General features: G+C 38.5%; 5 non-coding genes across 5 annotated transcripts; all 5 read left to right on the plus strand.

Moving 5' to 3' along the window:
• Positions 1-2,556: 2,556 nt before the first annotated feature.
• TRNAY-AUA (transfer RNA tyrosine (anticodon AUA)) lies at positions 2,557-2,630 on the plus strand. Its single transcript has one exon. It is a non-coding gene; the product is annotated as a tRNA-Tyr (tRNA).
• Positions 2,631-3,702: 1,072 nt separating this feature from the next.
• Positions 3,703-3,776, plus strand: TRNAS-ACU (transfer RNA serine (anticodon ACU)). Its single transcript has one exon. It is a non-coding gene; the product is annotated as a tRNA-Ser (tRNA).
• Positions 3,777-9,160: 5,384 nt separating this feature from the next.
• On the plus strand, positions 9,161-9,234 carry TRNAY-AUA (transfer RNA tyrosine (anticodon AUA)). The gene has a single exon. It is a non-coding gene; the product is annotated as a tRNA-Tyr (tRNA).
• A 1,072-nt stretch (positions 9,235-10,306) lies between these two features.
• On the plus strand, positions 10,307-10,380 carry TRNAS-ACU (transfer RNA serine (anticodon ACU)). Its single transcript has one exon. It is a non-coding gene; the product is annotated as a tRNA-Ser (tRNA).
• A 5,384-nt stretch (positions 10,381-15,764) lies between these two features.
• On the plus strand, positions 15,765-15,838 carry TRNAY-AUA (transfer RNA tyrosine (anticodon AUA)). Its single transcript has one exon. It is a non-coding gene; the product is annotated as a tRNA-Tyr (tRNA).
• The last annotated feature ends 1,014 nt before the right edge of the window (positions 15,839-16,852 follow it).

Here is a 16,852-nt window from a genome sequence, read left to right on the forward strand (position 1 = left end):
CGCAAAGAAAAATAAAAGAAAAAAGAGGTGCAAGATGGAATTGTCCTTGGGCCCTCCCACCCACCCTTATGTTGTATAAACAAAACAGGACATGCACACTTTAACCAACCCATCATTTCAGTGACAGGGTCTGCCACACGACTGTGACTGATATGACGGGTTGGTTTGGACCCCCCCCCAAAAAAGAAGCAATTAATCTCTCCTTGCACAAACTGGCTCTACAGAGGCAAGATGTCCACCTCATCATCACCCTCCGATATATCACCGTGTACATCCCCCTCCTCACAGATTATCAATTCGTCCCCACTGTAAACCACCATCTCAGCTCCCTGTGTACTTTGTGGAGGCAATTGCTGCTGTGTAGGGTACCTGGCCTTCTCTGATGTAATCAGAGTTAGATTTGATTCAGTGATTTTATAAAAACAGCTAGGAAGCACAATTTAGCAGTGGGTTGCAGAGAAAAAGAAATATGCTGGCAAAAAAAATCCAATTGAGTGATTAAACAGCTCTTAATTTTCTGGCTTTATTTTTATGCTAACAAATTTGTTCTCTGAAAAGTGTCCACAAAGCCAAGTCTCTGATTAACACCTTTGTAAGGATGGTTTTTAACCTATTACTAAATTAAACTTGCTTCATTGGAAAGGCAGCAAGATGCATCCTCATTTCAATGTCTACTGAAATAATACAGGTTGACACCAGGAAACATTAACGCCACTGCATCCTTGCTGCTTTCTCATGTGGAAGTCTGTTTAATGTGAAAACAAGGTGATATCTAATTAGCACACAGGTAAGGAATTAAGAAAATCTTTATTTAAGGGTGAAAATGTTTCTCACAAAATCGTTGCCCCAATGCATCATTGAAATTCAAGCTGGAAAGATGATTTTAATATATCACTTGTACATTTTGTATTGCTCTTCTGGTGACAATGTAGTTTGTTTTTGTCAATTACCATTTTAATAATAGGGTAAAGAAAATTAAGTGGATTTTTGAAAGAAAACAATACTGTCAATATACTATTAAAACAAATTAAAATGGTAAAAGTTATTGTACTTTAAGTAAAAATAAAAGAGCCAAAATATCAATCCCAGTTTTGGATTACTTAAATTAACAAAAAAAAATGCATATAGCAGAGGATAGTTTCAATCTGCCTACCGCTGGGTTATGGGCCCAGCATGCTTCTATTGCTGTACTCTGCTGCACATGTAAGTGCAAGAGATCCTGAAGCACTCACTCATCATGGGAAAGTACCAATGTGTTTCTTCGTTGGTTGATGGAAGAAACATTTTACAAAAACTCTCCAGATTATTGACTTTTTAAAGTTTTTCTAGGAAACGTTTTAGATGAATGCTTATTAGCCTTTGTCAGTAAGGACTTTTGCAAAGTGTCTTTGTGGCGCATTCAGTTAGTGTGCACGGCTATTAACCAAAAGGTTGGTGGTTCAATCCCACCCAGGGACGTAATTGACCTTGTTATCAGATTTTGGTGATCTTTAAGTAGACAAGTCAAAATTTCAAATCCCCCTGTTCTGGTGTAGGGTACCTGGCCTTCTCTGATGTAATCAGAGTTAGATTTGATTCAGTGATTTTATAAAAACAGCTAGGAAGCACAATTTAGCAGTGGGTTGCAGAGAAAAAGAAATATGCTGGCAAAAAAAATCCAATTGAGTGATTAAACAGCTCTTAATTTTCTGGCTTTATTTTTATGCTAACAAATTTGTTCTCTGAAAAGTGTCCACAAAGCCAAGTCTCTGATTAACACCTTTGTAAGGATGGTTTTTAACCTATTACTAAATTAAACTTGCTTCATTGGAAAGGCAGCAAGATGCATCCTCATTTCAATGTCTACTGAAATAATACAGGTTGACACCAGGAAACATTAACGCCACTGCATCCTTGCTGCTTTCTCATGTGGAAGTCTGTTTAATGTGAAAACAAGGTGATATCTAATTAGCACACAGGTAAGGAATTAAGAAAATCTTTATTTAAGGGTGAAAATGTTTCTCACAAAATCGTTGCCCCAATGCATCATTGAAATTCAAGCTGGAAAGATGATTTTAATATATCACTTGTACATTTTGTATTGCTCTTCTGGTGACAATGTAGTTTGTTTTTGTCAATTACCATTTTAATAATAGGGTAAAGAAAATTAAGTGGATTTTTGAAAGAAAACAATACTGTCAATATACTATTAAAACAAATTAAAATGGTAAAAGTTATTGTACTGTAAGTAAAAATAAAAGAGCCAACATATCAATCCCAGTTTTGGATTACTTTAATTAACAAAAAAAAAATGCATATAGCAGAGGATAGTTTCAATCTGCCTACCTCTGGGTTATGTGCCCAGCATGCTTCCATTGCTGTACTCTGCTGCACATGTAAGTGCAATAGATCCTGAAGCACTCACTCATCATGGGAAAGTACCAATGTGTTTCTTCGTTGGTTGATGGAAGAAACATCTTACAAAAACTCTCCAGATTATTGACTTTTTAAAGTTTTTCTAGGAAACGTTTTAGATGAATGCTTATTAGCCTTAGTCAGTATGTACTTTTGCAAAGTGTCTCTGTGGCGCAATCAGTTAGTGTGTATGGCTATAAACCAAAAGGTTGGTGGTTCAATCCCACCCAGGGACGTAATTGACCTTGTTATCAGATTTTGGTGATCTTTAAGTAGACAAGTCAAAATTTCAACCCCCCTCTTATGGTGTAGGGTACCTGGCCTTCTCTGATGTAATCAGAGTTAGATTTGATTCAGTGATTTTATAAAACAGCTAGGAAGCACAATTTAGCAGTGGGTTACAGAGAAAAAGAAATATGCTGGCAAAAAAATCCAATTGAGTGATTAAACAGCTCTTCATTTTCTGGCTTTATTTTTATGCTAACAAATTTGTTCTCTGAAAAGTGTCCACAAAGCCAAGTCTCTGATTAACACCTTTGTAAGGATGGTTTTTCACCTATTACTAAATTAAACTTGCTTCATTGGAAAGGCAGCAAGATGCATCCTCATTTCAATGTCTACTGAAATAATACAGGTTGACACCAGGAAACATTAACGCCACGTGGAAGTCTGTTTAATGTGAAAACAAGGTGATATCTAATTAGCACACAGGTAAGGAATTAAGAAAATCTTTATTTAAGGGTGAAAATGTTTCTCACAAAATCGTTGCCCCAATGCATCATTGAAATTCAAGCTGGAAAGATGATTTTAATATATCACTTGTACATTTTGTATTGCTCTTCTGGTGACAATGTAGTTTGTTTTTGTCAATTACCATTTTAATAATAGGGTAAAGAAAATTAAGTGGATTTTTAAAAGAAAACAATACTTTCAATATACTATTAAAACAAATTAAAATGGTAAAAGTTATTGTACTTTAATGAAAAATAAAAGAGCAAAAATATCAATCCCAGTTTTGGATTACTTTAATTAACAAAAAAAATGCATATAGCAGAGGATAGTTTTAATCTGCCTACCTCTGGGTTATGGGCCCAGCATGCTTCCATTGCAGTACTCTGCTGCACATGTAAGTGCAAGAGATCCTGAAGCACTCACTCATCATGGGAAAGTACCAATGTGTTTCTTCGTTGGTTGATTTAAGAAAATTCTTACAAAAACTCTCCAGATTATTGACTTTTTAAAGTTTTTCTAGGAAACGTTCTAGATTAATGCTTATTAGCCTTTGTCAGTAAGTACTTTTTGCAAAGTGTCTCTGTGGTGCAATCGGTTAGTGTGTCTGGCTACTAACCAAAAGGTTGGTGGTTCAATCCCACCCAGGGACATGATTGACATTGTGATCAGGTTTTGGTGATATTTAAGTAGACAAGTCAAAATTTCAAACCCCCTCTTTTGGTGTAGGGTACCTGGCCTTCTCTGATGTAATCGGAGTTAGATTTGATTCAGTGATTTTATAAAAAACAGCTAGGAAGCACAATTTAGCAATGGGTTGCAGAGAAAAAAATATGCTGGTAGAAAAATCCAATTGAGTGATTAAACAGCTCTTCATTTTCTGCCTTTATTTTTATGCTAACAAATTTGTTCTCTGAAAAGTGTCCACAAAGCCAAGTCTCTGATTAACACCTTTGTAAGGATGGTTTTTCACCTATTACTAAATTAAACTTGCTTCATTGGAAAGGCAGCAAGATGCATCCTCATTTCAATGTCTACTGAAATAATACAGGTTGACACCAGGAAACATTAACGCCACTGCATCCTTGCTGCTTTCTCATGTAGAAGTCTGTTTTATGTGAAAACAAGGTGACATGTAATTAGCACACAGGTAAGGAATTAAGAAAATCTTTATTTAAGGGTGAAGATGTTTCTCACAAAATCGTTGCCCCAATGCATCATTGAAATTCAAGCTGGAAAGATGATTTTAATATATCACTTGTACATTTTGTATTGCTCTTCTGGTGACAATGTAGTTTGTTTTTGTCAATTACCCTTTTAATAATAGGGTAAAGAAAATTAAGTGGATTTTTTAAAGAAAACTATACTGTCAATATACTATTAAAACAAATTAAAATGGTAAAAGTTATTGTACTTTAAGTAAAAATAAAAGAGCAAAAATATCAATCCCAGTTTTGATTACTTAAATTAACAAAAAAAAATGCATATAGCAAAGGATAGTTTCAATTAGAGATGAGCGCCTGAAATTTTTCGGGTTTTGTGTTTTGGTTTTGGGTTCAGTTCCGCGGCCGTGTTTTGGGTTCGACCGCGTTTTGGCAAAACCTCACCGAATTTTTTTTGTCGGATTCGGGTGTGTTTTGGATTCGGGTGTTTTTTTTCAAAAAACCCTAAAAAAACAGCTTAAATCATAGAATTTGGGGGTCATTTTGATCCCATATTATTATTAACCTCAAAAACCATAATTTCCACTCATTTTCAGTCTATTCTGAATACCTCACACCTCACAATATTATTTTTAGTCCTAAAATTTGCACCAAGGTCGCTGGATGACTAAGCTAAGCGACACTAGTGGCCGACACAAACACCTGGCCCATCTAGGAGTGGCACTGCAGTGTCACGCAGGATGTCCCTTCCAAAAAACCCTCCCCAATCAGCACATGATGCAAAGAAAAAAAGAGGTGCAATGAGGTAGCTGACTGTGTGAGTAAGATAAGCGACCCTAGTGGCCGACACAAACACCGGGCCCATTTAGGAGTGGCACTGCAGTGTCACGCAGGATGTCCCTTCCAAAAAACCCTCCCCAATCAGCACATGACGCAAAGAAAAAAAGAGGCGCAATGAGGTAGCTGACTGTGTGAGTAAGATTAGCGACCCTAGTGGCCGACACAAACACCGGGCCCATTTAGGAGTGGCATTGCAGTGTCACGCAGGATGTCCCTTCCAAAAAACCCTCCCCAATCAGCACATGACGCAAAGAAAAAAAGAGGCGCAATGAGGTAGCTGACTGTGTGAGTAAGATTAGCGACCCTAGTGGCCGACACAAACACCGGGCCCATTTAGGAGTGGCACTGCAGTGTCACGCAGGATGTCCCTTCCAAAAAACCCTCCCCAATCAGCACATGACGCAAAGAAAAAAAGAGGCGCAATGAGGTAGCTGACTGTGTGAGTAAGATTAGCGACCCTAGTGGCCGACACAAACACCGGGCCCATTTAGGAGTGGCACTGCAGTGTCACGCAGGATGTCCCTTCCAAAAAACCTTCCCCAATCAGCACATGACGCAAAGAAAAAAAGAGGCGCAATGAGGTAGCTGACTGTGTGAGTAAGATTAGCGACCCTAGTGGCCGACACAAACACCGGGCCCATTTAGGAGTGGCACTGCAGTGTCATGCAGGATGTCCCTTCCAAAAAACCCTCCCCAATCAGCACATGACGCAAAGAAAAAAAGAGGCGCAATGAGGTAGCTGACTGTGTGAGTAAGATTAGCGACCCTAGTGGCCGACACAAACACCGGGCCCATTTAGGAGTGGCACTGCAGTGTCACGCAGGATGTCCCTTCCAAAAAACCCTCCCCAATCAGCACATGACGCAAAGAAAAAAAGAGGCGCAATGAGGTAGCTGACTGTGTGAGTAAGATTAGCGACCCTAGTGGCCGACACAAACACCGGGCCCATTTAGGAGTGGCACTGCAGTGTCACGCAGGATGTCCCTTCCAAAAAACCCTCCCCAATCAGCACATGACGCAAAGAAAAAAAGAGGCGCAATGAGGTAGCTTACTGTGTGAGTAAGATTAGCGACCCTAGTGGCCGACACAAACACCGGGCCCATTTAGGAGTGGCACTGCAGTGTCACGCAGGATGTCCCTTCCAAAAAACCCTCCCCAATCAGCACATGACGCAAAGAAAAAAAGAGGCGCAATGAGGTAGCTGACTGTGTGAGTAAGATTAGCGACCCTAGTGGCCGACACAAACACCGGGCCCATTTAGGAGTGGCACTGCAGTGTCACGCAGGATGTCCCTTCCAAAAAACCCTCCCCAATCAGCACATGACGCAAAGAAAAAAAGAGGCGCAATGAGGTAGCTGACTGTGTGAGTAAGATTAGCGACCCTAGTGGCCGACACAAACACCGGGCCCATTTAGGAGTGGCACTGCAGTGTCACGCAGGATGTCCCTTCTAAAAAACCCTCCCCAAACAGCACATGACGCAAAGAAAAATAAAAGAAAAAAGAGGTGCAAGATGGAATTGTCCTTGGGCCCTCCCACCCACCCTTATGTTGTATAAACAAAACAGGACATGCACACTTTAACCAACCCATCATTTCAGTGACAGGGTCTGCCACACGACTGTGACTGATATGACGGGTTGGTTTGGACCCCCCCCCAAAAAAGAAGCAATTAATCTCTCCTTGCACAAACTGGCTCTACAGAGGCAAGATGTCCACCTCATCATCACCCTCCGATATATCACCGTGTACATCCCCCTCCTCACAGATTATCAATTCGTCCCCACTGTAAACCACCATCTCAGCTCCCTGTGTACTTTGTGGAGGCAATTGCTGCTGTGTAGGGTACCTGGCCTTCTCTGATGTAATCAGAGTTAGATTTGATTCAGTGATTTTATAAAAACAGCTAGGAAGCACAATTTAGCAGTGGGTTGCAGAGAAAAAGAAATATGCTGGCAAAAAAAATCCAATTGAGTGATTAAACAGCTCTTAATTTTCTGGCTTTATTTTTATGCTAACAAATTTGTTCTCTGAAAAGTGTCCACAAAGCCAAGTCTCTGATTAACACCTTTGTAAGGATGGTTTTTAACCTATTACTAAATTAAACTTGCTTCATTGGAAAGGCAGCAAGATGCATCCTCATTTCAATGTCTACTGAAATAATACAGGTTGACACCAGGAAACATTAACGCCACTGCATCCTTGCTGCTTTCTCATGTGGAAGTCTGTTTAATGTGAAAACAAGGTGATATCTAATTAGCACACAGGTAAGGAATTAAGAAAATCTTTATTTAAGGGTGAAAATGTTTCTCACAAAATCGTTGCCCCAATGCATCATTGAAATTCAAGCTGGAAAGATGATTTTAATATATCACTTGTACATTTTGTATTGCTCTTCTGGTGACAATGTAGTTTGTTTTTGTCAATTACCATTTTAATAATAGGGTAAAGAAAATTAAGTGGATTTTTGAAAGAAAACAATACTGTCAATATACTATTAAAACAAATTAAAATGGTAAAAGTTATTGTACTTTAAGTAAAAATAAAAGAGCCAAAATATCAATCCCAGTTTTGGATTACTTAAATTAACAAAAAAAAATGCATATAGCAGAGGATAGTTTCAATCTGCCTACCGCTGGGTTATGGGCCCAGCATGCTTCTATTGCTGTACTCTGCTGCACATGTAAGTGCAAGAGATCCTGAAGCACTCACTCATCATGGGAAAGTACCAATGTGTTTCTTCGTTGGTTGATGGAAGAAACATTTTACAAAAACTCTCCAGATTATTGACTTTTTAAAGTTTTTCTAGGAAACGTTTTAGATGAATGCTTATTAGCCTTTGTCAGTAAGGACTTTTGCAAAGTGTCTTTGTGGCGCATTCAGTTAGTGTGCACGGCTATTAACCAAAAGGTTGGTGGTTCAATCCCACCCAGGGACGTAATTGACCTTGTTATCAGATTTTGGTGATCTTTAAGTAGACAAGTCAAAATTTCAAATCCCCCTGTTCTGGTGTAGGGTACCTGGCCTTCTCTGATGTAATCAGAGTTAGATTTGATTCAGTGATTTTATAAAAACAGCTAGGAAGCACAATTTAGCAGTGGGTTGCAGAGAAAAAGAAATATGCTGGCAAAAAAAATCCAATTGAGTGATTAAACAGCTCTTAATTTTCTGGCTTTATTTTTATGCTAACAAATTTGTTCTCTGAAAAGTGTCCACAAAGCCAAGTCTCTGATTAACACCTTTGTAAGGATGGTTTTTAACCTATTACTAAATTAAACTTGCTTCATTGGAAAGGCAGCAAGATGCATCCTCATTTCAATGTCTACTGAAATAATACAGGTTGACACCAGGAAACATTAACGCCACTGCATCCTTGCTGCTTTCTCATGTGGAAGTCTGTTTAATGTGAAAACAAGGTGATATCTAATTAGCACACAGGTAAGGAATTAAGAAAATCTTTATTTAAGGGTGAAAATGTTTCTCACAAAATCGTTGCCCCAATGCATCATTGAAATTCAAGCTGGAAAGATGATTTTAATATATCACTTGTACATTTTGTATTGCTCTTCTGGTGACAATGTAGTTTGTTTTTGTCAATTACCATTTTAATAATAGGGTAAAGAAAATTAAGTGGATTTTTGAAAGAAAACAATACTGTCAATATACTATTAAAACAAATTAAAATGGTAAAAGTTATTGTACTGTAAGTAAAAATAAAAGAGCCAACATATCAATCCCAGTTTTGGATTACTTTAATTAACAAAAAAAAAATGCATATAGCAGAGGATAGTTTCAATCTGCCTACCTCTGGGTTATGTGCCCAGCATGCTTCCATTGCTGTACTCTGCTGCACATGTAAGTGCAATAGATCCTGAAGCACTCACTCATCATGGGAAAGTACCAATGTGTTTCTTCGTTGGTTGATGGAAGAAACATCTTACAAAAACTCTCCAGATTATTGACTTTTTAAAGTTTTTCTAGGAAACGTTTTAGATGAATGCTTATTAGCCTTTGTCAGTATGTACTTTTGCAAAGTGTCTCTGTGGCGCAATCAGTTAGTGTGTATGGCTATAAACCAAAAGGTTGGTGGTTCAATCCCACCCAGGGACGTAATTGACCTTGTTATCAGATTTTGGTGATCTTTAAGTAGACAAGTCAAAATTTCAACCCCCCTCTTATGGTGTAGGGTACCTGGCCTTCTCTGATGTAATCAGAGTTAGATTTGATTCAGTGATTTTATAAAACAGCTAGGAAGCACAATTTAGCAGTGGGTTACAGAGAAAAAGAAATATGCTGGCAAAAAAATCCAATTGAGTGATTAAACAGCTCTTCATTTTCTGGCTTTATTTTTATGCTAACAAATTTGTTCTCTGAAAAGTGTCCACAAAGCCAAGTCTCTGATTAACACCTTTGTAAGGATGGTTTTTCACCTATTACTAAATTAAACTTGCTTCATTGGAAAGGCAGCAAGATGCATCCTCATTTCAATGTCTACTGAAATAATACAGGTTGACACCAGGAAACATTAACGCCACGTGGAAGTCTGTTTAATGTGAAAACAAGGTGATATCTAATTAGCACACAGGTAAGGAATTAAGAAAATCTTTATTTAAGGGTGAAAATGTTTCTCACAAAATCGTTGCCCCAATGCATCATTGAAATTCAAGCTGGAAAGATGATTTTAATATATCACTTGTACATTTTGTATTGCTCTTCTGGTGACAATGTAGTTTGTTTTTGTCAATTACCATTTTAATAATAGGGTAAAGAAAATTAAGTGGATTTTTAAAAGAAAACAATACTTTCAATATACTATTAAAACAAATTAAAATGGTAAAAGTTATTGTACTTTAATGAAAAATAAAAGAGCAAAAATATCAATCCCAGTTTTGGATTACTTTAATTAACAAAAAAAATGCATATAGCAGAGGATAGTTTTAATCTGCCTACCTCTGGGTTATGGGCCCAGCATGCTTCCATTGCAGTACTCTGCTGCACATGTAAGTGCAAGAGATCCTGAAGCACTCACTCATCATGGGAAAGTACCAATGTGTTTCTTCGTTGGTTGATTTAAGAAAATTCTTACAAAAACTCTCCAGATTATTGACTTTTTAAAGTTTTTCTAGGAAACGTTCTAGATTAATGCTTATTAGCCTTTGTCAGTATGTACTTTTTGCAAAGTGTCTCTGTGGTGCAATCGGTTAGTGTGTCTGGCTACTAACCAAAAGGTTGGTGGTTCAATCCCACCCAGGGACATGATTGACATTGTGATCAGGTTTTGGTGATATTTAAGTAGACAAGTCAAAATTTCAAACCCCCTCTTTTGGTGTAGGGTACCTGGCCTTCTCTGATGTAATCGGAGTTAGATTTGATTCAGTGATTTTATAAAAAACAGCTAGGAAGCACAATTTAGCAATGGGTTGCAGAGAAAAAAATATGCTGGTAGAAAAATCCAATTGAGTGATTAAACAGCTCTTCATTTTCTGCCTTTATTTTTATGCTAACAAATTTGTTCTCTGAAAAGTGTCCACAAAGCCAAGTCTCTGATTAACACCTTTGTAAGGATGGTTTTTCACCTATTACTAAATTAAACTTGCTTCATTGGAAAGGCAGCAAGATGCATCCTCATTTCAATGTCTACTGAAATAATACAGGTTGACACCAGGAAACATTAACGCCACTGCATCCTTGCTGCTTTCTCATGTAGAAGTCTGTTTTATGTGAAAACAAGGTGACATGTAATTAGCACACAGGTAAGGAATTAAGAAAATCTTTATTTAAGGGTGAAGATGTTTCTCACAAAATCGTTGCCCCAATGCATCATTGAAATTCAAGCTGGAAAGATGATTTTAATATATCACTTGTACATTTTGTATTGCTCTTCTGGTGACAATGTAGTTTGTTTTTGTCAATTACCCTTTTAATAATAGGGTAAAGAAAATTAAGTGGATTTTTTAAAGAAAACTATACTGTCAATATACTATTAAAACAAATTAAAATGGTAAAAGTTATTGTACTTTAAGTAAAAATAAAAGAGCAAAAATATCAATCCCAGTTTTGATTACTTAAATTAACAAAAAAAAATGCATATAGCAAAGGATAGTTTCAATTAGAGATGAGCGCCTGAAATTTTTCGGGTTTTGTGTTTTGGTTTTGGGTTCGGTTCCGCGGCCGTGTTTTGGGTTCGACCGCGTTTTGGCAAAACCTCACCGAATTTTTTTTGTCGGATTCGGGTGTGTTTTGGATTCGGGTGTTTTTTTTCAAAAAACCCTAAAAAAACAGCTTAAATCATAGAATTTGGGGGTCATTTTGATCCCATATTATTATTAACCTCAAAAACCATAATTTCCACTCATTTTCAGTCTATTCTGAATACCTCACACCTCACAATATTATTTTTAGTCCTAAAATTTGCACCAAGGTCGCTGGATGACTAAGCTAAGCGACACTAGTGGCCGACACAAACACCTGGCCCATCTAGGAGTGGCACTGCAGTGTCACGCAGGATGTCCCTTCCAAAAAACCCTCCCCAATCAGCACATGATGCAAAGAAAAAAAGAGGTGCAATGAGGTAGCTGACTGTGTGAGTAAGATAAGCGACCCTAGTGGCCGACACAAACACCGGGCCCATTTAGGAGTGGCACTGCAGTGTCACGCAGGATGTCCCTTCCAAAAAACCCTCCCCAATCAGCACATGACGCAAAGAAAAAAAGAGGCGCAATGAGGTAGCTGACTGTGTGAGTAAGATTAGCGACCCTAGTGGCCGACACAAACACCGGGCCCATTTAGGAGTGGCATTGCAGTGTCACGCAGGATGTCCCTTCCAAAAAACCCTCCCCAATCAGCACATGACGCAAAGAAAAAAAGAGGCGCAATGAGGTAGCTGACTGTGTGAGTAAGATTAGCGACCCTAGTGGCCGACACAAACACCGGGCCCATTTAGGAGTGGCACTGCAGTGTCACGCAGGATGTCCCTTCCAAAAAACCCTCCCCAATCAGCACATGACGCAAAGAAAAAAAGAGGCGCAATGAGGTAGCTGACTGTGTGAGTAAGATTAGCGACCCTAGTGGCCGACACAAACACCGGGCCCATTTAGGAGTGGCACTGCAGTGTCACGCAGGATGTCCCTTCCAAAAAACCTTCCCCAATCAGCACATGACGCAAAGAAAAAAAGAGGCGCAATGAGGTAGCTGACTGTGTGAGTAAGATTAGCGACCCTAGTGGCCGACACAAACACCGGGCCCATTTAGGAGTGGCACTGCAGTGTCACGCAGGATGTCCCTTCCAAAAAACCCTCCCCAATCAGCACATGACGCAAAGAAAAAAAGAGGCGCAATGAGGTAGCTGACTGTGTGAGTAAGATTAGCGACCCTAGTGGCCGACACAAACACCGGGCCCATTTAGGAGTGGCACTGCAGTGTCACGCAGGATGTCCCTTCCAAAAAACCCTCCCCAATCAGCACATGACGCAAAGAAAAAAAGAGGCGCAATGAGGTAGCTGACTGTGTGAGTAAGATTAGCGACCCTAGTGGCCGACACAAACACCGGGCCCATTTAGGAGTGGCACTGCAGTGTCACGCAGGATGTCCCTTCCAAAAAACCCTCCCCAATCAGCACATGACGCAAAGAAAAAAAGAGGCGCAATGAGGTAGCTTACTGTGTGAGTAAGATTAGCGACCCTAGTGGCCGACACAAACACCGGGCCCATTTAGGAGTGGCACTGCAGTGTCACGCAGGATGTCCCTTCCAAAAAACCCTCCCCAATCAGCACATGACGCAAAGAAAAAAAGAGGCGCAATGAGGTAGCTGACTGTGTGAGTAAGATTAGCGACCCTAGTGGCCGACACAAACACCGGGCCCATTTAGGAGTGGCACTGCAGTGTCACGCAGGATGTCCCTTCCAAAAAACCCTCCCCAATCAGCACATGACGCAAAGAAAAAAAGAGGCGCAATGAGGTAGCTGTCTGTGTGAGTAAGATTAGCGACCCTAGTGGCCGACACAAACACCGGGCCCATTTAGGAGTGGCACTGCAGTGTCACGCAGGATGTCCCTTCTAAAAAACCCTCCCCAAACAGCACATGACGCAAAGAAAAATAAAAGAAAAAAGAGGTGCAAGATGGAATTGTCCTTGGGCCCTCCCACCCACCCTTATGTTGTATAAACAAAACAGGACATGCACACTTTAACCAACCCATCATTTCAGTGACAGGGTCTGCCACACGACTGTGACTGATATGACGGGTTGGTTTGGACCCCCCCCCAAAAAAGAAGCAATTAATCTCTCCTTGCACAAACTGGCTCTACAGAGGCAAGATGTCCACCTCATCATCACCCTCCGATATATCACCGTGTACATCCCCCTCCTCACAGATTATCAATTCGTCTCCACTGTAAACCACCATCTCAGCTCCCTGTGTACTTTGTGGAGGCAATTGCTGCTGTGTAGGGTACCTGGCCTTCTCTGATGTAATCAGAGTTAGATTTGATTCAGTGATTTTATAAAAACAGCTAGGAAGCACAATTTAGCAGTGGGTTGCAGAGAAAAAGAAATATGCTGGCAAAAAAAATCCAATTGAGTGATTAAACAGCTCTTAATTTTCTGGCTTTATTTTTATGCTAACAAATTTGTTCTCTGAAAAGTGTCCACAAAGCCAAGTCTCTGATTAACACCTTTGTAAGGATGGTTTTTAACCTATTACTAAATTAAACTTGCTTCATTGGAAAGGCAGCAAGATGCATCCTCATTTCAATGTCTACTGAAATAATACAGGTTGACACCAGGAAACATTAACGCCACTGCATCCTTGCTGCTTTCTCCTGTGGAAGTCTGTTTAATGTGAAAACAAGGTGATATCTAATTAGCACACAGGTAAGGAATTAAGAAAATCTTTATTTAAGGGTGAAAATGTTTCTCACAAAATCGTTGCCCCAATGCATCATTGAAATTCAAGCTGGAAAGATGATTTTAATATATCACTTGTACATTTTGTATTGCTCTTCTGGTGACAATGTAGTTTGTTTTTGTCAATTACCATTTTAATAATAGGGTAAAGAAAATTAAGTGGATTTTTGAAAGAAAACAATACTGTCAATATACTATTAAAACAAATTAAAATGGTAAAAGTTATTGTACTTTAAGTAAAAATAAAAGAGCCAAAATATCAATCCCAGTTTTGGATTACTTAAATTAACAAAAAAAAATGCATATAGCAGAGGATAGTTTCAATCTGCCTACCGCTGGGTTATGGGCCCAGCATGCTTCTATTGCTGTACTCTGCTGCACATGTAAGTGCAAGAGATCCTGAAGCACTCACTCATCATGGGAAAGTACCAATGTGTTTCTTCGTTGGTTGATGGAAGAAACATTTTACAAAAACTCTCCAGATTATTGACTTTTTAAAGTTTTTCTAGGAAACGTTTTAGATGAATGCTTATTAGCCTTTGTCAGTAAGGACTTTTGCAAAGTGTCTTTGTGGCGCATTCAGTTAGTGTGCACGGCTATTAACCAAAAGGTTGGTGGTTCAATCCCACCCAGGGACGTAATTGACCTTGTTATCAGATTTTGGTGATCTTTAAGTAGACAAGTCAAAATTTCAAATCCCCCTGTTCTGGTGTAGGGTACCTGGCCTTCTCTGATGTAATCAGAGTTAGATTTGATTCAGTGATTTTATAAAAACAGCTAGGAAGCACAATTTAGCAGTGGGTTGCAGAGAAAAAGAAATATGCTGGCAAAAAAAATCCAATTGAGTGATTAAACAGCTCTTAATTTTCTGGCTTTATTTTTATGCTAACAAATTTGTTCTCTGAAAAGTGTCCACAAAGCCAAGTCTCTGATTAACACCTTTGTAAGGATGGTTTTTAACCTATTACTAAATTAAACTTGCTTCATTGGAAAGGCAGCAAGATGCATCCTCATTTCAATGTCTACTGAAATAATACAGGTTGACACCAGGAAACATTAACGCCACTGCATCCTTGCTGCTTTCTCATGTGGAAGTCTGTTTAATGTGAAAACAAGGTGATATCTAATTAGCACACAGGTAAGGAATTAAGAAAATCTTTATTTAAGGGTGAAAATGTTTCTCACAAAATCGTTGCCCCAATGCATCATTGAAATTCAAGCTGGAAAGATGATTTTAATATATCACTTGTACATTTTGTATTGCTCTTCTGGTGACAATGTAGTTTGTTTTTGTCAATTACCATTTTAATAATAGGGTAAAGAAAATTAAGTGGATTTTTGAAAGAAAACAATACTGTCAATATACTATTAAAACAAATTAAAATGGTAAAAGTTATTGTACTGTAAGTAAAAATAAAAGAGCCAACATATCAATCCCAGTTTTGGATTACTTTAATTAACAAAAAAAAAATGCATATAGCAGAGGATAGTTTCAATCTGCCTACCTCTGGGTTATGTGCCCAGCATGCTTCCATTGCTGTACTCTGCTGCACATGTAAGTGCAATAGATCCTGAAGCACTCACTCATCATGGGAAAGTACCAATGTGTTTCTTCGTTGGTTGATGGAAGAAACATCTTACAAAAACTCTCCAGATTATTGACTTTTTAAAGTTTTTCTAGGAAACCTTTTATATGAATGCTTATTAGCCTTTGTCAGTATGTACTTTTGCAAAGTGTCTCTGTGGCGCAATCAGTTAGTGTGTATGGCTATAAACCAAAAGGTTGGTGGTTCAATCCCACCCAGGGACGTAATTGACCTTGTTATCAGATTTTGGTGATCTTTAAGTAGACAAGTCAAAATTTCAACCCCCCTCTTATGGTGTAGGGTACCTGGCCTTCTCTGATGTAATCAGAGTTAGATTTGATTTAGTGATTTTATAAAACAGCTAGGAAGCACAATTTAGCAGTGGGTTACAGAGAAAAAGAAATATGCTGGCAAAAAAATCCAATTGAGTGATTAAACAGCTCTTCATTTTCTGGCTTTATTTTTATGCTAACAAATTTGTTCTCTGAAAAGTGTCCACAAAGCCAAGTCTCTGATTAACACCTTTGTAAGGATGGTTTTTCACCTATTACTAAATTAAACTTGCTTCATTGGAAAGGCAGCAAGATGCATCCTCATTTCAATGTCTACTGAAATAATACAGGTTGACACCAGGAAACATTAACGCCACGTGGAAGTCTGTTTAATGTGAAAACAAGGTGATATCTAATTAGCACACAGGTAAGGAATTAAGAAAATCTTTATTTAAGGGTGAAAATGTTTCTCACAAAATCGTTGCCCCAATGCATCATTGAAATTCAAGCTGGAAAGATGATTTTAATATATCACTTGTACATTTTGTATTGCTCTTCTGGTGACAATGTAGTTTGTTTTTGTCAATTACCATTTTAATAATAGGGTAAAGAAAATTAAGTGGATTTTTAAAAGAAAACAATACTTTCAATATACTATTAAAACAAATTAAAATGGTAAAAGTTATTGTACTTTAATGAAAAATAAAAGAGCAAAAATATCAATCCCAGTTTTGGATTACTTTAATTAACAAAAAAAATGCATATAGCAGAGGATAGTTTTAATCTGCCTACCTCTGGGTTATGGGCCCAGCATGCTTCCATTGCAGTACTCTGCTGCACATGTAAGTGCAAGAGATCCTGAAGCACTCACTCATCATGGGAAAGTACCAATGTGTTTCTTCGTTGGTTGATTTAAGAAAATTCTTACAAAAACTCTCCAGATTATTGACTTTTTAAAGTTTTTCT

The sequence above is a fragment of the Pseudophryne corroboree genome, unplaced genomic scaffold (genome assembly GCF_028390025.1).
Source record: "Pseudophryne corroboree isolate aPseCor3 unplaced genomic scaffold, aPseCor3.hap2 scaffold_1128, whole genome shotgun sequence".
NCBI lineage: Eukaryota > Metazoa > Chordata > Amphibia > Anura > Myobatrachidae > Pseudophryne > Pseudophryne corroboree.